Consider the following 22,819-nt stretch of genomic DNA (forward strand, 5'->3'; position numbering starts at 1 on the left):
ATCCAACACTCCGGACAGAATATCAGTATGGATGAATTGAAAAAGGAGATAGCTGACTTAAAGACATACAACTCTGAGAAACTGGATTCACTAATGCCATATGGTATCATGCATGATTTATTATAAAGGTTGAGAAGAGAATCAGATTCTGAAAAGAAGATAGCCAAGCTGGAGACCAGAGTTCAAATTATTGAGAATTCAGTGGCCCTACTACTTCAAAATCAACAGACTCAGACAAATATTCTCATGCAACTGGCTAAAGCACAAGGCCTAACTCCTTCACTTGATGATAAAAAAAAGGGGGAGAGAGAATCAAGTAAGGGGGAGAAAGGACCAACTAAGGGGGAGAACATTGTAGTTCAAATCAGCAAAGTAATTGTACCTTCAATTACTATCTCCAAGCCACCGGTTGCAGATGGTATAGATCTTATAAATGCAGCAGCAGCAAGTTTGAAAGATGCTGATAAAGAAGAGTTGACTCTGATCAACTGGAAAAAGATTGATGAGGAAATACAGAAAAAGTTTCAATTAGTCAAGGAACCAGATCAGTCAGCCATCCATCACTCTCTTGTCAAGCCAATCAATGTGAATGAAATGAGCATGAACTATCTGGAGAAAGGACAATCTTCCTGCATCAAGACTACAAAGGCTGAGATGATTCTTAAACCAAGGGCAAACTATCCAAAGTCATCTTTGAAGAACCCTATGGATACTGTGTATGAGACACCCAAGCCTAATGAAAAGAAGCTTCTGTCAAGATCTATTCTTCTCTACAAAGATCCAGCTGATTCAGCCTCAAGAGAGAGAATTGCAAAGATATTTAGAAATGGGAAGGAAATTTGTGTGGTAGCTGGACATCCACAATTTGCTCAAGCAAAGGAAGAAGAAAAAGCCAGATTGAAGCTGGAAAAGAGACAAGTTGCTCTAGATGCAAAGAAGTCTAAACAAAAGAAAGAACAGTTTGCTATCTTGACCAAGCTACAGGCTGTGAATTCTTCTCAACAAATTCCCTCTCAACCAACTCAAGCTACTCGATCAAAGAAGAAGACTGAAGAACAGAAGAAATCTCCAAGAAAGAAAGAATTGGCTGCCAGAACAAAAAGAAAGTTGGATATTGTTAACAAGGAATTGGAAGATCAATTTCCAATGGAATCCACTAAAGCTGAAACTCAAGCATCAAAGCCCTCTGTGGTATTTGAAGACATAAGGGTGGTGGACCCCTACAGGAACATACATGGAGAGCCTATTGTGCCAAAGGATGAGCCAATAGAGTGGGATAAATTACCAATTCCTGACTTCAACTTGCCAATTCTCACCAAGCCAAGAAGGACAAAATCAAGGGCAGTCAAGAAAGTGAAGCTGTCACCTCTCAAATCCAAGGCAGTAGTCAAAGCTCAACCCAAGATCAACAAGGGATCCTACTTGTACTTGTGTGACATCAAGGAATTTTCAGACCTAAACCTTTATCTGGAGGAGCTGGATGAGGTAAGGGCAATTGATGCATACAGAAACCTACCTGAAAGGTTGGTATTCAAGTACAAAGGAGGAAGGGAGATTCAGTGGCCTCTTCACAGGATACTTCAAGAAAGCCAAGTTGTGTTGATCAAACTCTATTCATCCTTCAAGAAAAACTTTGGGTTTAATGTAACTGCAAGAAGATTAGTATTGAAGAAGATTGAAGAGCTAAGGAGTGTTAGAGCCAAAGATGCACTACCCAAAACTCTTGTCATCCCATACACAAGGAGAAGACTCTTTTGGAAATGCAAGAAATGTTAGATCTCTCAGAATCTGATGAATTAGAATTCCACAGACAACTCCAGAATCAAATTGAAGAAAACAACAGAAAGCTTGGAAGAAGAACCAGACCTTCAAGAAACTAGAAAAATCTGCTCAGGCTAGAGGAGCATCTTGAATTGACTGTGAGCCATACCTTGTATACCTTGTTTAAATTGAAGCACTTTCAGTTTTATCTACTTATCTTTAAAGATATATGTTTAGGATGTTTTGTTATCATCAAGTGTCTCTTAATTTATGGCTACAATTCCAGTAGACATAAATTGGGGGAGATTGTTGTGAATATGTTGTGCACTTGATGATTACCTAAACAAAACATCTAAGTAGATTTTACTTAGTGAAATAATGTAGCACTCGACGGATAAGAATTATAGTCCCGACGGATAACTCAGTTTGAGTACCGACGGATGAGTAATTTATTATCCATCGAGTGAGTAGCTTATATAATGATAAGTTTGTAGCACAGTGTTGTATGCACCTTTGTATAGAATCTGTAGTAGCATATAAGTCATGTTAACTTTAACTAGATATGCAGAATAGGTTGATTAACTGTACATAAGCAATGTCTTGTAATTCTGTATAAGTGAAATGAAGTCAAGTGCCAAAATAGCTATCAACGGATGCTTAACAAAGCTTCGACGGATGATCAAATGACTTTCAACGGATGTTCAAAATAGCAGTCGACGGATGATCAAGTAAGTCATCGACGGATGATCTGAAAGTCGACGGATGATAATATCAAGATTAAAACATCAGTTGAACAGTAAAAGCTGACACACAGCCGTCGAGATTGGATACAAACACTGTGGAAGCCTATTAACTGGGTTATAGAGGATGAAAAGCAGCAAAGATCAAGACTGTTAGATTTTATATTTATTCAGTTCTTTTGACTTTGTAATCTTGGTAATATATATAAACCAAGAGAGTAGCAAATAAAATAACTAAGAAAACTAAGTGAGCTTAGAAACAAACACAGAGAAATCTTTGTAAGCACTATCTTTAGCATTTCCTGTGTTCTTAGTTGTTCTATCTTGTAAAAGCAGCTGTGAGCATTTCTGCACATAGAGTTCTCTCGATATATTAATATATATCTCTGGTGGAATTGTTTAAATCCACCAGAAAGTTTTTAAAGACTCTTGTTTTTAATTACTCTTGTTTTGATTCATTAAAGTTTATATTCCGCATTGTGCTAATCAAAACAGATATATCTATAATCGAGTTGAACATTTTTATTTCAAGAAAAAGATAAAGAATTCCATTCAACCCCCCTTCTGTAATTCTTGCTATATTGTTAAGGGACTAACAATAATTATCCAAATCAGTACAATTTGTACTGCGGTCTTGGTCTCAGCGCCTGGTTACACGTATTACGAAGTGATAATTGTGATAGTTTAATAAAAAGCTCCCGTTTATCAAAAATACGGGTTTTTATTGATTTACCGAAACGAATACTGTATCGAAAATATTGCGCCGGGACCCGCGCAGGACAAACCGTACGCCGGATCGAAAAAGTTGAAACATGAAAAATGCTCGAAATATTACAATTAGGTTAGGAAGGAGTTCTCGGAAGAGTTTCGGATTCCAAAAACGTAACAACGGTTGACGTCGGTTGGTTCACGTTTTTATAAAATAGATTTTAAATATTCGGTAAAAAAGATTTTAGAAATTTCATATGATTCATATAAATTCATAAATCAACATAAAAATAGTTAGGAAGATATGACAATTATCTATATTTTATTTTAGACATATAAAAATTGTAATACTCAATTAATACTATTTTTGAATATTCAAATACAAATAACACTTAACAGTTAATTCACAGAATAGATACTGAACACACATAATAATTATTTAATTAGCAAAAATAATTACACGGTATATCCCAGATATTACAAGAATTCTTGAACTCAGTTCCATTGTCACTCATAATTCTTCTTATTTTGAGATCAGGATGGTTGTTGACTTGCCTTATATGATTGATAATGATTTCACTAGCTTCATCTTTAGATTTAGAAAATATGTCCAAGTGAACTTTGAGAAATCATCAACAATCACTAGGCAGTATCTTTTCTTTGAGATTGACAACACATTGACTGGTCCAAACAAATCCATGTGCAATAATTGTAGAGGTTCTTTAATTGGAGATTCAATCTTCTTTTTGAATGATGCCTTGATCTGTTTTCTTTTTTGATAGGCATCACACAAACCATCCTTTGAAAACTCAACTTGAGGAATGCCTCTTACAAGATCTTTCCTGACTAGTTCATTCATAGTCTTGAAGTTCAGATGGGATAGTTTCTTGTGCCATAGCCAACTTTCATCTTGACTTCCTTTACTGAAAATACAGGTAATAGAACTTGCACTTGATGAGTTGAAGTCATCTAGATACACATTCCCTTTTCTCACCCTAGTGAGAACTACTTTGTTGTTCCTTTTGTCAGTAACAACACAGGCTTCTGAATTGAATGTTATTGAGTTTCCCTTATCATAAAGCTGGCTGACACTCAAAAGATTATGTTTGAGTCCATCCACTAGAGAAACTTATTCAATGATTACACTGTCTTTAGAAATCAAGCCATATCCCACAGTATATCCTTTGCTGTCATCTCCAAAGATAATACTTGGGTCAGCTATATCCTTGAATTGAGTGAGCAGAGTAGAATCTCCAGTCATGTGCCTTGAGCAACCAATATCCATATGCCAAATATTTTTTCTGTTTCCCTGTATACATCAAAATCAAATCAAGTTGATTTTGGTACCCAAGTTTTCTTGGGTCCTTCCTTGTTAGCCTTCTTTTCAGGTTTCTTAGGCTTGTCCTCATTTGATTTAGGTGATTGAGATTCAACCTTGGTCATTAGAGTAGGGCTTTGAAAACCATTAGTAATTACAGAATTATCATGCACAGATTGGTTAACATGAAATGGCATATTATGTGCAAACATGTTATTCCAGTATGGCATGCTAAATGGCATCTGAGGCATACTAAATGCAGCATAGTAAGAATTTTATGCAAATGGCATATTAGCAAATTGTGCATTCAAATTTTGTGCAGGCATAACATTCATAGGCATTGTGGGCATTCTAGGAAATGAGGGAAGTGCAGACATGGGTGCAGATATAGCAAATTTGTAATTAACAGACAAATGATTAACACTACTGCACTTAACACAGATTTTTCTAGGTGCATATTTACCAGGTGTGTAGTTGTTGTGATTGTTAATTTCTACTTTCCCATTCTTATTATTTTTTCTTTTGGATTCTGCCTTAACCTCAATTTTCTCCAATCTGTCATTTAGTTGCTTCATTGACAGATGACCCACATTGACTCTTTGTTTCTCCTTGATTTGACTTGATTCTCATGTAACAAAGTTCTTGGAAACTGATCCATATTTTTCATTGAGTTTGGATAGTTTAGCTCTTCTAATTGGTTTTCTCTCATTCGACGGATGTGGATCTTTATCTTTTGATGGATAGTTCCTTTTATCATTCGATGGATAATCTTCATTATCCATTGAATCCACATCCGTTGAAAGTCCATCTACCAAACCAGAATCCAGTTTCTCCTTGCTCTTTTTCCAGGCTTCTTCACAAAAAGATTATATGCCTTGAACTTTAGCAATTTGAGTATGTACATCTCTAGATGACTTTCAGGCCTTGATTACCTCTTGCTCTCATTCAAGCTGTTTTCTTAAAATCTCTTGTTCTTTTAAAGATTCAGTCAGTTCTTCCTTATCAATTCTACACTCTATTTTCAGTTTTTCAAACTCAACAATTGAGTTTCTAACACGATATTTCTTTCACTAAAAAAAGTCATTTTCTTTAATTTTTTTGTTTTCGTTAGTGAGAGATTTAAGTGTAACACGTAAGTGATATAATTCTGTTAACATGTCATGTATAACATCATTACACTCATCTTTAGAAAGATGTTCTAGATTTATAGTGATTACCTGATTGCTTGAAGAACTAACTTCTGCTTCATTTAATTTGGCCATTAGAGCTAGATTGACATAGCTTGTTTCTTCATCTTCATCTGCCCTATCAGCTGCCCATTCATTATCTTGAGTCAAGAAAGCCCTTTCCTTTTGTCTGAGCAATTAAAAGTACTTTTTTTTTATAATCCACAGGCTCAAACTTCTTTTTTTCAAAATCAAGCTTTCTGCATTCACTTGCAAAATGACCACTCAAGCCACATTTGAAACATTTGAATTTGGATTTATCCACCATGTTTCTATTTGGCTTGGCTGCTCCAAAATTCTTTTTGAATTTGAGCTTGGCAAACCTTCTTGATAAAAAAGTTAGATGTTCATCTATGTCTTCCGTTTCATCCAGACTGAGATGATCTTCATGCTCAACCACTAGGCCTTTTCCTTTGCCTTCACAAACCCTAGAGTTTGGTGTAGATTCCACAGCTTCAACGTTCATCTCTTTCACTCTCTCTTGTTCAGCCACCAAATCTATAGATCCTCCTTTCTTCCTTCCTTTCTCTATTTGCTCATCTTGTTCCATCTCAAGCTCATAAGTTTTTAGAATGCCATACAGTCTCTCCAAAGTAAATTTCTTGTAATCTTGAGAATTTCTAAGAGAGACAGTCATAGGATTCCACTCTTTTGGTAGAGATCTAAGGAATTTCAGGTTTAAATCTTTTGTTTGATAGACTCTTCCATGCAGTTTTAGTGTATTTAGTAGTTTTTGAAATCTACTAAATATGTCACTCAGAGATTCATTGTCATCATAATGAAAGTGCTCATACTGCTGGATTAGAAGTTGCATCTGATTTTCCCTCACTTATTCAGTTCCATCACATATGATTTGAATTGTATCCCAAATATCTTTAGCAGTCTTGCAGTTGATTACATTGTCAAATATATCTGCATCAAGCCTATTGAACAGAATGTTCATAGCCTTCTGGTATTTGTGTACTTGCTCAATGTCTTCATCTGTCCATTCTAATTTTGGCTTTGGAACACTTTTCTCATTGCCTACAACACCTTCAGTATCTGTAGCATCTCTTCGAGGAACATGAGGGCCTTTCTCAATGCAATCAACATATCTTTCATCTTGAGAGAGAAGATGCAGGTGCATTTTCACCTTCCAATGGTAATAGTTGTCTTTATCCAAGAAAGGGATCTTTACTCCAACATCCTTCCTGCTTATCTTAATAGTTTCTTTGATCTTTAAACTCTTAGTGTGTCAATAGCTTGCTCTGATACCAATTATTATTCCCAAATAATCTAACAAGTAGAATTACAGAAGGGGGTTGAATGTAATTCTTGGTTTCTTTTCAATCTTTTAAAAACTTCATACAAATATAATATAACTGTGTATGAATATGCTAAATACGGATTAGAAATATTCAATCATTCAAAACACAAAGTAAGTAAACAAAGATGTTTAAAAACTTTCTGGTGGATTGTTGTTTCCACCAGAGATATATATAAATGTAGAAGATCTCTTTGATGCCAAAAGCACACAACTTCTTACAAGTGAAATTACAAAGAGAGAAGTAAAAAATTCTTAACAGATTGTGCCTTATCTATTTCTCAGTTCTTTTTTTATCGATATTTTTCTACTAACTACTCTTGATTTATATATTACCAAGTTACATGTGAAAGAGACAAACTAATAAAACAAAACTGTCTAAGTCTAATCACATGCTTCTTCATTTCTCCATACAACATCTTTGAATTTCTTCAAGTTAGCATGAAAATGGAAATGCTTCTTGATCTTCATAATCCTGATTACAGGATGCCACATTCCTTTTACATATAATCAACCCATGTGACTGTCAAGTCACTATCAATTCCTATTTGAATTTGACATCCGTCGAGACTCTGTTGGATCATTCGTCGAAACTCTATTGAATCATCCGTCGAGACTCTATTGGATCATCCGTCGAATGTGACTTGGGTCATCCGTTGAAGCCTTGTAGAGACATCCGTTGAAAGTATTCCCACAACTGTTGACTCAATTTCACTTATGTAAAAATACAAGGCATCTAATATATACAATTAGCAAACCTTTTTTACATATCATTCTTGTAGTCAATATGATTTGGAATATCCTACAACTTCTAATTCTCTAAGACAATATAGTACACATGAATGTGCTACAAAAGACTTATCTAATTATAAGATACTCTCTCAACGGATAACAAGTGAGATTATCCGTTGAGAGCTATAAAATTCACTTAATTAGATTTACTAAGGTGTTTTAGAAAAGTATCATCAAGCCTACAACATATTCCTAACAGAAGTTCTTGCCAAGAAACACCTCGTGTGCCATCTTTAAACCCGTAAGGCATCCAGAAAACATAACCAAGAAACAACAAGCTCAGAAAAGAAATGAAATAAAAAAACATCAAACTACTAAAGAATAGGGGATGTAGAGAAAATAACTCGCAGAAAAGACCCAAACAAGAAAGCAAAAACCCCAAAACAAGAACATGCATGTAGAGAAATAAAAACATTCAAAAGGGATAATCTGCGACTTACTAAATTTGAGATGCTGTTCGAGAGAAATAGGATGATCTGGGAAGATAGAATTGACACTACCCGTCTTGTTGGTAGTTCTTGATCTCTAGAACCCGCCTCATAATTCTTGATCTCTGGAAAATATTTTTTTGCAAAGGTGAAATAAAAGCTCCTAGAGCTGTTTGTTGTTTGTAAAGAACAGAGAAGGACAAATACTACTGGCATTTATAGGCGCCTAAAAAACCCAGACGTTTGGGCCCCAAAAACCGTCCCCGGGCATTTTGAAATCAACGGCCCAGATGGAGACGGTTGGGATTCTACGACCACGATGAGATCATGGGTAAACGTGATGGACAACTGTTTGCTTTAATAGGTCCTCAGTTCCTCAAAAAGATGCCACATGTCTTGACGAACCAAAAGTAAAATTAGAAGGAACGCCCTAGGGTTTTCTCCCCAAAATGGGCCAAGATTGATGTCTATCGACCGACCGATGGACCGGACGAAAGACAGGGACATGTTGGCTATAGGCCCAGTTCAGGCCCATTGGCCGAATGCCCAATATTTAAAATTGAGACTCGTGCGTCGAAGTCCCATGAGGTCAAAAGCTCGAAGGCCCAATCCTTCAGCTAACCATTGGGAATAGATAATAAAAGGGTAACGTCTCCCAATTATTCTTCTCCAATATTTGCCCGCCTGTGTAGCGTAACGGACGAATAATTAATGCTAAGGTTCGTGTATAACTACCCCTAAGAATGTAAGAAATAGGATAATTCTCTCTACACTCACACACACACTCTACTACTTTCTTATATTCTGAAACCTACCTTACACCCAGTATACTGATTATCACGCCTGAGGTGAATCAAGGGGACAATCCCTTGCATTCTCTTCCCTTTTAGGTTCAAATCAAAGGAAGTTCTTGACGAACGAATCAAATTCTTGCATCCTTGGAAATCTGGACGTAACACTTTATTTTATTAATTTTCACTTGATATCAATATGTCATGAATGTTTATCAATTTTGTAGATCACAAATTATATGCATGTTGGTTGCAACACTATTCCCTCGAACAATCCATTATACATAATAAAAAAAGAAATATGCAGGAATCCTATATCACATAATTGGTCATTGTTTATGATGCTGTTTAGTGTTTGAAATGATGTGGACATGCAAAAAATAAATAAGATATCTATGTTGAGTGGGATCCGCAGGAACTGTTAGAAAATGGAAAGTTTGAGGCATGTTTTAGACATGTTCTTGATGTAATTTCCTAAAACTAATTGTTAGAGGTTATTCCTTGTAATGAGGACTCAAACTTTCATATTTGAATCTAAGTCATTTTCTTATTGTAATCCATATAGAAATTGAGGTGAAGTTAGTAAATTGAAATGGGTTTGTGGATCTTGTCCCATATTGATTAAGTAAAGAGGGGTGTAGTGCTTGCAAGAGTAGTATACCAACTACTAAGGCATGTGGGTGTGCATGGTGTTATTGTGTTCCTCGCGTGCACACACAGACACATGTGCGCCGCCGCCTCACCTCGCCACGCCATGCCCCGACTCGGGTCAGGTTGGGTCGAAGGGCGATTTGGGCGAATGTCTCGGCGTCTCACATACGCGAGGCGTCCTGGGCGAGGAATTTTAGTGCCTGTTTAATTAAAATATTTATTGACTTATTATATTGTTTTATTATGAATATTGAATCTGTATAATAGTAAGGATTAGTTAAACAATATCCGTTGATGCACAGAACTCAGTATCCGTTGATGGATTTATCCATTGAAGTACAATGTGCATTATTCATTGATGGATTTGCTGATATTGATCCTGACGCCCCTGGATCAGGATTTGATATGGCTGATAAATCCTGACGCTGGTCAGGATTTGCCGTGGCCGGTAAATACTGATGGGTTGGCTGTATAAGGATTTGACAAATCCTGATACCGAGTGTTACATTTCTGATTCTAGAAATTAAATGCATATTAAGCCAGAATATTTATTTTAATTAATGCATATTTTTAGTTCATTTTAGTTTGTATAACATACCGACTAAAACGTTTGGAAGAGATATACGTCAATTACATAATTATGAAACCCTAGCTGCTATCTCTCTCTCTTTCTCTTTTCCATAACATACAAATTAACATAGGTTTTCTGGGCGAACTGAGGTACGGGTCGCTGTAGAGTGCTACGTATATGTGGACGAAGTACTTTGAGCTGTTGTATCCTGGAAGTTATATTGCTGCAACTCAAAACAATGTAAGTGGGGCAATAATCTCTTTAAGAACAGTCCAGACTTCTCGAAGGCTAGGCGCCTCAGCTATTATCGGTTCTTTCAGATTTATTAAAGATTCTGTTAGAGCTAAGTATTATATCCTCTTTTGTCAATTCAGTTACTGATATATATTTTTGTTTGCCTTCGTGTTTTGTTTTATTATTTGGTCTATTGTCTATTCTTGTTAATTGTGATACATATAACTGCCTTATTGTTGCGTGTAGTGTTAGTTTATTAAACCAACAATCTTGAAGAGATTATCTTTTATATTGTGTAATTAAAAAGATGATTAACGAAACTGTTGATGTTCAAAAAATTGTTGAGACTGGTTCTGGTGGTACTGCATCCATTGATTGGACCACGTATCATTTTCCCCGGCCAATTGATTCATCGGGTATGCCTAATAAATTTAGTGGTGGAGCTTCTTTTTCTCGTTGGTAGAAAAAGATGAAGCTCTGGTTAACGGTTAAGGGTCTATGGCCAGTGGTACAGTATGATCCTCGTGTGTTGGATCAAGAGAAGGCTGAATCTGTTAAGGCTTATGTTTTATGGGCTGAGAAGGATGGGGTGGCTAGGGCAGCCATTTTGGCAGCCTTGGCGAACACCTTGTTCGATATGTATTCATGTGATGCCTATACTGCTAAGGTCTTATGGGATAAGCTGGACCAAACCCACAATACTGATTCTCAATAAAGTGAGAAGTATTCTGTGGCTAGGTTCCTTGACTTTTAATTGGTGGATGGAAAATCCATGACTGAACAGGTTCATGAGTTTAAGATGTTGGTTCATGCTTTGGGTGAGTCCGAAATGGTCTTGCCTGAAAAGTTTCGGGTTATGTCAGTGATTGAAAAGCTTCCTAAGTCTTAGGAAAAGTTTTATGTCTCCCTAAAAAGACAGAAAGGAGAGATCACATGGACTAACTTGATGTTGGACATCGCTGTGCAGGAGCAGCACAAGTCCAAACAAAGACATGTGATGCCTGCTGAACATGGGAGCTCGAAGGTGAATGTAGTGACTGTAGGAAAGAAAAGAAAGGTAGTCACTAAGAAGGATAACACTAAAACTGATAAGAACAAGGCTAAGAAACTAAAGGCAAACAAACCAAGTTGGTCTTGTGGACATGTTGGTCATTGGAGTAAGGACTGTCCTAGTAAGAAAGCTAAGAAGGCTGGAGTGGTAGCTCAAGCAAATACTATGCTTGGACTTGGAACCGCGAGTGGGCCTGTAGCTAACATGGTGGTTGGTGAGGTTGTTGCCTCTGGAACCGATGACGGGTATGTTACTTACAACCCTTTATTACCCTCCACTTATCTATCACATGAGTGGTTGATTGATATTGGAGCTAATGTGCATATTTGTGTTGATATTAGTTTGTTTGTATCTTATCTAGTGCTACACAAGTGCTTGGAATAGGAACCGTGGACCTGAAGTTTGCTTCTAGGCGGATTCTATCTCTCACTAGAGTGAATCAAGTTCCCTCCATTTGTAGGAATATAATAAGTGGAAGTTGTTTAGTTAAGAATGGCTTTGAACTTTCTTTGAAATGTAATAAAGTAGTTATTACTGTGACGCCCTCAATCTCGGGGTTAGGAAATGAGGACCCACACAATATTAAACTAACAATAAATAAGCATAAATGCCGATTAACTACTAACAGGATCTAACAGGATAAAGTTTGAGACAAGATTACAACCACCAACCATATTATATAAATTACAACCCAAAATAATACCAAATTTACATAATCAATTCCGACTTGGAACCGATAGAATACCCATTATATCTTTACAAACTTTTTGACTAAGCGTTTTCTCACACATAACCTGTACTACCTGCTTTAGCATCTGGAAGCCTACAATACGGTAGGGGCTACCAGGTACGCTCCTACGAGCAGTGCACCTAAGTCTGGCCATCCTCTTGCTTAACTTCCATGGTTAGAACAAAGCATAATATATGAGTATAAAACTAAGCAAGTAACTAAATGACAGCTCTATGATGCAATAATCAAAGATCTATTCACAATAATTTTAAGGCATTCTCTTTTAAAACTCTAGGTGGCAGATTTCTATCTTTGGGCTAGAGAAGGTTTATGAAGAAATAGTTGGGCTTTCAAAAATCAAGGTTCAAGATAAGGTGAAAGCCGACATTCATCACAAATCATCAACAGGATCTCAAGGATCTTTCAAATGGAAATCAAGGATCTATTCATCTTTGGGAATCAATTATATGATTGACAACAATATCAGAATAAGAATCAGGGTTACAAAAGCTGTATGCTAATCAATAACACAATCAACTCATTTCGAATCATTATAAACCATTTCCTTTTCAAAGAATCAATTTGCTAAAGCAATGTATTCAATATCCGTTATAAAGTGATAGGGTGAAAGGAATATGTCCTAAGTCCAATCATGTATTAGGATTTAGGAATAACTTTTATGTAATCTGTTTTGATTTCATTGATATTAATAAAGACTTGTTTTATTTTTATTACGGGCTTTATCTATTTAAGTGTTTAAATAAGATATACCATAGTTTAGAGTAAAGCTTTTTATGGATTATGATGAGATCATAATAGTGAGACCTAAAAAGATGATAACTCTAAACTTAAATAGTTCCTGGTCATAGGATTACTAACTGGTAATTAATAATCCGCAAAGATCGGTACATACTATGCTTGCTTCATTATGAAGGATGTCTGTTCTCATAGACATTTGTGTGGTGACACTATAGCTAGTATGTAGGTGCTTATTATAGAATAAGTACACTGAACATGACTCGCACAGCTGAACAACTGATGAAGTTCACTCACGTGTCAGCAGTTGTTCACATAGTGATAGTTGTACAAGTATCCTTAGAATTGAGGTCATCATAGTCATCTTGTGTACACTGAACTTTGCTTTGGTTTAGTTCTTAGTCTCCAGGGACAATTATTAGGGCTCTTCTGGGTATAGGAATTTGTACACGAAGATAGTGTATGATCAATAAAGGATCTACCCCTTCCAGTGAAGGAAGCGAATGTTCAAGGCTGATCCACTTATGCTAGTTCAGGAATCTCTGGCCAGAGTAAATGAAATTAGAAAGGAGTTTCTAATTTGCATAGAACTACGCATAGTAAATGGTAAGCAAAGTGATTGAATTAGATAGGCTTGACACGAGATCCATGCCTTGTATTTAATCGGGACATTGTAGGGTAGAAGGAGTTTATTGTACGGTAACTATTCACTGACAGGTTCTTGGTATTCTAAGCAGTGAATTCATATTATCCGGATAGTCGCGATATGTTGAGAAGCATCCCTCACGATGTAGAATAAATGTGATTAATTAATTAATCATATTTAATAAATTAGAGAATTTATATAAATAATGATAAAATAGTTTTATTATTATTTATTTCTACTACCGGCTTAATATTGAACCTACAGGGTCACACCATAAAAAGAGAATGATTTAATGGTGGAGGAATTAATTAATAATGGCTGATAATTATTTATTTATGAAATAAATAATTAATTGGCAAATTTAACAATTAATTAAATGAGATTTAATTGATTATAAATTAATTAAGAAAAGTTCTTAATATTATTAATTAAAGGATTTAATTTTTGGAAATTAAATCAAGAGAGAGAATTATTTCTAAAGTGTTTAGAAAAAGAATTAATGATTAAAAGGTGTTTTAATTATTAATGAGAATAATAAATGGGATAATAATAATATTATTTATGGGAAAATTTCAGCTGAAAATTTTGCCTATAAATACACTATTATAGACCCTATTTTATTCTAACCAACATCGAACCCGAAAACCCAAAAAGTTTGGAAAACCCAATTCTCTCCACCTCCTTCCTCCTCCTTAACATCGTTTTCTTGGTGGATACCGGTGGAGTGCTTCACAGTTGAGGAGCAACTGCTAAGGATCTCTGATCGTTGTCTCCGAATTATTTTTAAAGGTTAGATTCGATCCCTCGAATTATTTATTCACGATTTATATGCTTTTATTTGGATTTTATATGTGTAAAAAAGTTTTGCCATGCCCCCGCTGCGTTAAAAATCCAACAATGGTATCAGAGCCAGGTTCTATGCATATAGATCTGTGGTAAAAATTTCAGAATTTTATGTGCTTGTATGAATTAATTATGATTTTTACAAGTTATATTATGGATTAATTTTGTCTGATGAGAAATCATTTCTCAGAATAATTTTGAATGTTGATCTGGGTTCTACAAGTGTTGTAGATCGTCTGGGTTTTTTTTTTCATAATTTTATGATGTATAGATTTTTTATTATGAATTTTTGAAGTTCTTGCAATTAAATTCGTAATTAAATAAATTATATATATATATAAATTGGTTGTAAGTATATATATATATTGCTTCTGCATGTACCTGTCTGCTGCTCTGTATTACCTGTGTAAAAGGCTGTCAGTTGTATGTCAGGCACGTTAACCGAGAAGAAAAGTCAGAAAAAAAAATAGGGGTGTAACGCATTCCGGGAATGTGTTACACACCTGTGGCGCATTCACGGAATGCGTTACACCCTTTAATGGCTGAAAAGGGGTGTAACGCATCACCGGAATGCGTTACAGGTCCTGTAACGCGTTGCTGTAATGCGTTACAGCCCGTCTGTTGATTTTAAAATTGATTTTCTGGGAGTTTCGTAACTCCGTTTTAGGCGTGCAATATACCGTTGGATTCGTTTTTTCGAGACGGATCTAATGGAGTGATCAATTTTAGTTTATATAAAAGTTTTGAACTGTTTATATTTTCATGAAGTGTTTTAAAGCTATTTTTAACTGTTTTAGTTGCTTTTAAATGCTTCATGTGATACATAGAGATGTATAATGCTTAGAATAATGTGCTAGATGATATAACATGCCTACCTTGATGTTTATTCATGTTGATATATGTGATATATGCTTAGTTTATCATGCGATGATAGATTTAGGTGAACTTAAATAAACATAAGGCGTTTGTTAGACAACCTAGTATAGTGAAATTGTTTCATAACCTTAAGAACAATATTATGAATACAATCATGAGATTCTTGTGTTTGTGAAACACGTAATTGAATATGAATTTTTGATATGAGAGAAAGGATGATTCTGTCAACAACAGATTTCTATCTGTAAGAAAGGGTTATTAAGTGACGCCTCTTGACAATGCTCCACCCGATCTGGGAATCGTCTGATTATTGATTATTGATTTGAAATATTTAATTTAAAAGGAAGAATCTCTTTATAATATGATTATGATTGTAACATAATATAATCCCTCTAAAATTAAATAATATCAAGTAGTAATTGGTCAATGATACAACGGGCTTGTGTCGGTCATAGCCTTCCAACATGGTAGAAAGTAGTTCTTATTTTTGAATCATTGTCGGTTCGTGCTACAGCCGAGGGCTTTGATTTCGAAATAAGAAATACTTGTCTATTACATAGAGATGTGTACATTGAATAAGAATCTAAAGGTCGGTACGTGCTACACCCGTGGGCCTTTGGGGACTGATTCAACTATACGGAATGTTGGGTTAGACTTGACTTAGAATATTGAGTTTGTCGTGCTACAGCCGAGACTCAATTATTCAAGAGGCTAAAGTTTGATTAGGGAATAATATGAGATGTAATTGACAAGAGTTGTCTGCCTATTGAACATTACATGGCGGTTCGTGCTATAGCCGGGGTCGTGTAATGGAATGTAGGATCCCTATTCCCACTAGCATTATGAATGCTTAATTTTTCACGTAGGGGGTTGAATAAATTAGATAAACTAGTGGGAGCCACTTATGAATAAAGACCCGATTCATGTAGTGTTTTAAAATGAAATCGAATATTTGCTAAGTGTTGTTATGTGTTTATCATTTACATATTTACTTTGTACGTTATGTCTTCTGCACTATCACTCAGGAGCATACTAGATGCTAACAAATTGGCTGGTCCTAATTATGCTGACTGGCTTCGAAACTTGAGAATTGTTCTCAGGATTGAGAAGCTGGAATACGTGATTGACTCACCTAAGCCTACTGAACCTGCTAGTGATGCACATAATGATGAACATGTTGTGTATCGTAAGTGGATAGATGATGCAAATGTTGCTCAATGCATCATGCTAGCTTCCATGAACATTGAGCTACAGAAGCAACATGAGCATATGGATGCTCACACTATCCTCATGCATCTACAAGAGTTGTATGATGTGGCAAGGAGGACAGCTCGATATGAGATATCAAAGGAGTTGTTCGGTTGTAGGATGTCTGAGGGATCATCTGTGAATGACTAGGTACTTAAGATGATCAATTTGATTGAACGTCTTGGACAACTTGGTTTTGCCATGGATGGGGAACTGAGCCAAGACTTGGTCTTGCAATCGCTTCCGAGTTCGTTTTCGCAGTTTGTTGTGAACTTTCACATGAATAAGTTGGATTTCAGCCTTCCTGAACTCCACAACATGTTGAAGACTGCGGAATCGAATTTTCCCCCTAAGAAGAGTTATGTTCTTCTAATTGGTGAAGGTTCCAATCATAAGAAAAGGAAGAGGAACTCTTCCAAGAAGAAGAAAGTAGGTGAGAAAATGCCGGTTCCAACAAAAGCTGAAGACCCCGAGAGCAAAGTTGTTTGCTTTCACTGTAACAAGGTGGGGCACTGGAAGAGGAACTGCAAGGTTTACCTTGCAGAATTGAAGAAGAAGGGTAGTGAGACTACCGCTTCTGATTCAGGTATGTTCATGATAGAAGTGAATATGTCATTTCTACTTGGGTATTAGATACCGCATGTGGTTCTCATATCTGCAATTTGTTGCAGGGACCAAGGAGAAGTAGGACTCTTGAGGAAGAGGAGGTGATTCTACTGATGGAAATGGAGCAAGAGATGCTGCTGAAGATGTAGAATCATTTCATTTACATATGCCTACGGGCAAGACTATTGTTTGAAATAATTGTTATTTTGTTCCCTCGATTGTGAGGAATATTATTCCCATGTTAGACTTGGCTGGATTTTCATTTATTATTGAGAATAATGAATGTTCTATTCTTAGAGATAATATTCTTTATGGACATGGTACTTTAAATAATGGTTTGTATATATGTGACATAATTTACTTCAGATTGAACAAACTAATAAAAGAAAAGGGATGATGAAAATCTCACTTCATAGTGGCACTGCAGTCTCCATTTAGTAGACATGGAGAGAGGATTGCAAATTTGCTAGGAATGGTACACACAGATGTATGTGGACCAATGTCTAAGCAAGCCATGGGTGGATTTTCATACTTCATTACTTTCATAGATGATAGATCTAGATTCGGATATGTGTTTGATGAAACACAAATCTGAAGCCTTTGAAAAGTTCAAAGAGTATAAGTATGAAGTGGAGAAACAAACCAAATATAGTATTATAATTCTTCGATTAGATCGAGGTGGTGAATACTTGAATGGAGAGTTTCTGGATTATCTCAAAGTAAATGGTATAGTCTCCCAGTGGACTCCTCCAGATTAGTATCTGAAAGGAGAAATCGAACTTTGTTAGACATAGTTCGGTCCATGATGAGCCATGCAAATCTTCCAGTATTCCTATAGGGTTATGCATTGGAAACCTCAGCATATTTACTGAATAAGGTGATTTCCAAAATCTGTTCCTCAAACTTCGTATGAGATATGAAAAGAAAGGAAACTGAGTCTTAAACACGTTAAGATTTGGGGATGTCCAGCTTATGTCAAGAAAGTTGACCCAGATAAGATGGAATATCGATCCATAAAATGTGGTTTTGTGGGATATCCTAAAGAGACTTTAGGGTATTACTTTTACACCGATCATCGGGTGTTTGTCTCCAGACATGCTACCTTCTTGGAAAAGGAGTTTATCCTTGAAGGAAACAGTGGGAGCAAAATTGAACTTGATGAAGTTCAAGAAGCACAAACTACTACGGATCAAGTGGAAACACCTGTTCTGACTGAACAACCTTTTGTGGAACAACCCATTCATAGGTCAGGGAGAGTGTCTCGCCAACCTGAGAGGTAATATGGCCTTGTCATTGAAAATGATAATGAGTTGTCGATCATTGATGATGACGACCCTGTGACCTATAATGAGGCTATGAGTAGTGTTGACTCAGAGAAATGGCATAGTGCCATGAAATCCAGAATGGAATCTATGTATACGGTATACAAAAGATAGATTATAGCAGATGGCCAGGTGGAGACCTATAAGGCCAGGCTTGTGGCAAAAGGATTCAAACAAAGGCAATGGATTGACTTTGATGAAACTTTTTACCTGTAGCCCTGTTAAAATCAGCTCGGATTTTGCTTGCGAATGCTGCTTATTACGACTATGAAATCTGGCAGATGGCCAGATGGTTTTCTTTCCAAAAGAAATGAAAACCTAGTGTGTAAGCTGCTGCGAACCATATGTGGTTTAAAGCAGGCTTCTCGAAAGATGGAACATTCATTTTGATGAGACAATCAAAGAGTTTGATTTTATCATAAACGTAGATGAACCATGCGTCTATAAAAGGGTTAGTGGGAGCGCGGTAACATTTCTTGTATTGTATTGAATTGGAATTGACACACATAACAACATAGCAGACCCACTCACAAAGCTACTTTATGAAAGTCACTTTGATCGTCATAAAGACAAGATGGGTATTAGATACCAGAGTGATTGGCTTTAGTACAAGTGGGAGATTGAAAGGAATATGTCCTAAGTCCAATCATGTATTAGGATTTAGGAATAACTTTTATGTAATCTGTTTGATTTCATTGATATTAATAAAGACTTGTTTTATTTTTATTACGGGCTTTATCTATTTAAGTGTTTAAATAAGATATACCATAGTTTAGAGTAAAGCTTTTTATGGATTATGATGAGATCATAATAGTGAGACCTAAAAAGATGATAACTCTAAACTTAAATAGTTCCTGGTCATAGGATTACTAACTGGTAATTAATAATCCGCAAAGATCGGTACATACTATGCTTGCTTCATTATGAAGGATGTCTGTTCTCATAGACATTTGTGTGGTGACACTATAGCTAGTATGTAGGTGCTTATTATAGAATAAGTTCACTGAACATGACTCGCACAGCTGAACAACTGATGGAGTTTACTCACGTGTCAGCAGTTGTTCACATAGTGATAGTTGTACAAGTATCCTTAGAATTGAGGTCATCATAGTCATCTTGTGTACACTGAACTTTGCTTTGGTTTAGTTCTTAGTCTCCAGGGACAATTATTAGGGCTCTTCTGGGTATAGGAATTTGTACACGAAGATAGTGTATGATCAATAAAGGATCTACCCCTTCCAGTGAAGGAAGCGAATGCTCAAGGCTGATCCACTTATGCTAGTTCAGGAATCTCTGGCCAGAGTAAATGAAATTAGAAAGGAGTTTCTAATTTGCATAGAACTACGCATAGTAAATGGTAAGCAAAGTGATTGAATTAGATAGGCTTGACACGAGATCCATGCCTTGTATTTAATCGGGACATTGTAGGGTAGAAGGAGTTTATTGTACGGTAACTATTCACTGACAGGTTCTTGGTATTCTAAGCAGTGAATTCATATTATCCGGATAGTCGCGATATGTTGAGAAGCATCCCTCACGATGTAGAATAAATGTGATTAATTAATTAATCATATTTAATAAATTAGAGAATTTATATAAATAATAATAAAATAGTTTTATTATTATTTATTTCTACTACCGGCTTAATATTGAACCTACAGGGTCACACCATAAAAAGAAAATGATTTAATGGTGAAGGAATTAATTAATAATGGCTGATAATTATTTATTTATGAAATAAATAATTAATTGGCAAATTTAATAATTAATTAAATGAGATTTAATTGATTATAAATTAATTAAGAAAAGTTCTTAATATTATTAATTAAAGGATTTAATTTTTGGAAATTAAATCAAGAGAGAGAATTATTTCTAAAGTGTTTAGAAAAAGAATTAATGATTAAAAGGTGTTTTAATTATTAATGAGAATAATAAATGGGATAATAATAATATTATTTATGGGAAAATTTCAGCTGAAAATTTTGCCTATAAATACACTATTATAGACCCTATTTTATTCTAACCAACATCGAACCCGAAAACCCAAAAAGTTTGGAAAACCCAATTCTCTCCACCTCCTTCCTCCTCCTTAACATCGTTTTCTTGGTGGATACCGATTGAGTGCTTCACACTTGAGGAGCAACTGCTAAGGATCTCTGATCGTTGTCTCCGAATTATTTTTAAAGGTTAGATTCGATCCCTCGAATTTTTTATTCACGATTTATATGCTTTTATTTGGATTTTGTATGTGTAAAAGAGTTTTGCCATGCCCCCGCTGCGTTAAAAATCCAACATAGGGAACCCTTGATTGGACTACTTCAACTTTCAATTCATAATAATAATACGATTGATCAGCCCGTACCGACCTCCATCTGGTCGTTAAGGTACTTATAGCATAATTTCAGCCTTAAATTGGACTAGCCCCGCTAGTCTCTTATATGACTGGACTAGTCCCACTAGTCTCTTACGTCTCAATCCAATCCATCAGGAATTCATTTGGAAAACCTTGTGTTGGAAAAGAAAGGTTTTACTAAGTTCATTTTAACATTACCAAGAATATGAAATCATTCAGACTCTTTCAAGTCGAAACTCATTCTTAAGTTCAATTTCAAGAATTCAAAGAAAGTGAATGAATCAAAGATAAGAAAAGTTCAATGCTAAGGATCTTGATCAAATGATAACAAGGTATACAAGTTAGGGAATCAAAACAGTTCCAAGGATCAATATGGAATAAGGTAAACAAAGGAATGAAGGATCATTACGCAAGGGGGTTCATTAAGGTTCTTATAGGGTTTACAAGAATTCAGGGTATAAACAGGTAATCATGATATGAATAAAAAGGTTACCATAAAGGTTTGAACAATAATCATATCAAGTCATTACAAAAATCAATAACAGGTTCACAAGGAACAATAACAGGGTTTCTCAAGAATCAATAACAGGTTATCACAAGTGTTAGAAAAGATCATTACTCTATCATGGCATCATGGCATCATCAATATCCTTTTAAATACACAACTTTTACAAGTAGGCAGAGTTACTTGCCTGAATTCGCTTTCTTGTTTCATAAGGGTTGAACTACTGCCACCTAGTACACCTTTCCCTTTTCTAGCCTGAATGCCCTCACGCTCCGAATTTACAATCCAAAAATCAAAACCCTAATTAGATTCTCATTCGACGTTCCTGGAACGCTTAACAATTTCCCTTTATCACAATACCCTAAGAGTATATATATACTCAATTATAAACACAAAGCACGTTTATACCATAAGCTCGTATACTTTAACCAAGTAGTCATCAAATCACATATTGCGACGCTATTACAACAAATAGCATATAATCTTTGTATCCAAACTCTATACTCGAGTTAAAATAGTAATTATACAATCTCATATCAAGACGACTCAATTCTTTCTTTTATTTTACTTAATTCAAACCGAAACCACCAAATAAACCATTTAATTCCAAGAAATCTTACATGCATTCAATCGGTGAAATCGTAGGATCAGATTAACTCCTTTTATACCCTTAACTATTCGGTCCTTACAACCAAACACAACCAAGTGCACTCAATTAAAATCAGACATCATCAAACACAATTAAACCTTATTTAATAACATGCAAGTACAAGAATCACTTACACAATCAAGTCCCATCCCTTTTAATCCAAAAGCCGAATCAAAATCATAATCAAAATCAAAAATCAAAACCCTCTTTTAATTATCAAAAATTCGAACCTAAAATCAACACAAATACCATCCAAAATTGATATGCAACCAAGTAATCATTTCAATTATCACTGGTAGCACATAATCCACAAAAATCAACTTAATCCTTTTCCAATCATAAGACCCATTCGGGTTTTTCAAAAAAAATACACATGCATAATCAAATTTTGACATGCAAGGCTTTAAATTACAATTTCAACTCACTTTGACCTTTAACCTAACCATTCAACTCATTTTCTTTACAAATCAAACTAAACTCACTTGATTATACTAAAACCTTACATGCATGCCATGAAACTTCCTTAGAAACAAAGATTTATATTCCATATCAAGTTTAACACTAAAACAATTAAGCTACTCATCATTCGAAATCAAAAACCCCTTTTTAACATCAAAATTCGAACTATCATCAAACAAAACCAAAGAAAATACAACACGACATCCATTATACTTCTTTTATGATTATGCACTAAGAAATTGAGATTTTCTT

This window comes from Apium graveolens, chromosome 9, assembly GCF_009905375.1.
Source record: "Apium graveolens cultivar Ventura chromosome 9, ASM990537v1, whole genome shotgun sequence".
In the NCBI taxonomy this organism is placed as follows: Eukaryota; Viridiplantae; Streptophyta; class Magnoliopsida; order Apiales; family Apiaceae; genus Apium; species Apium graveolens.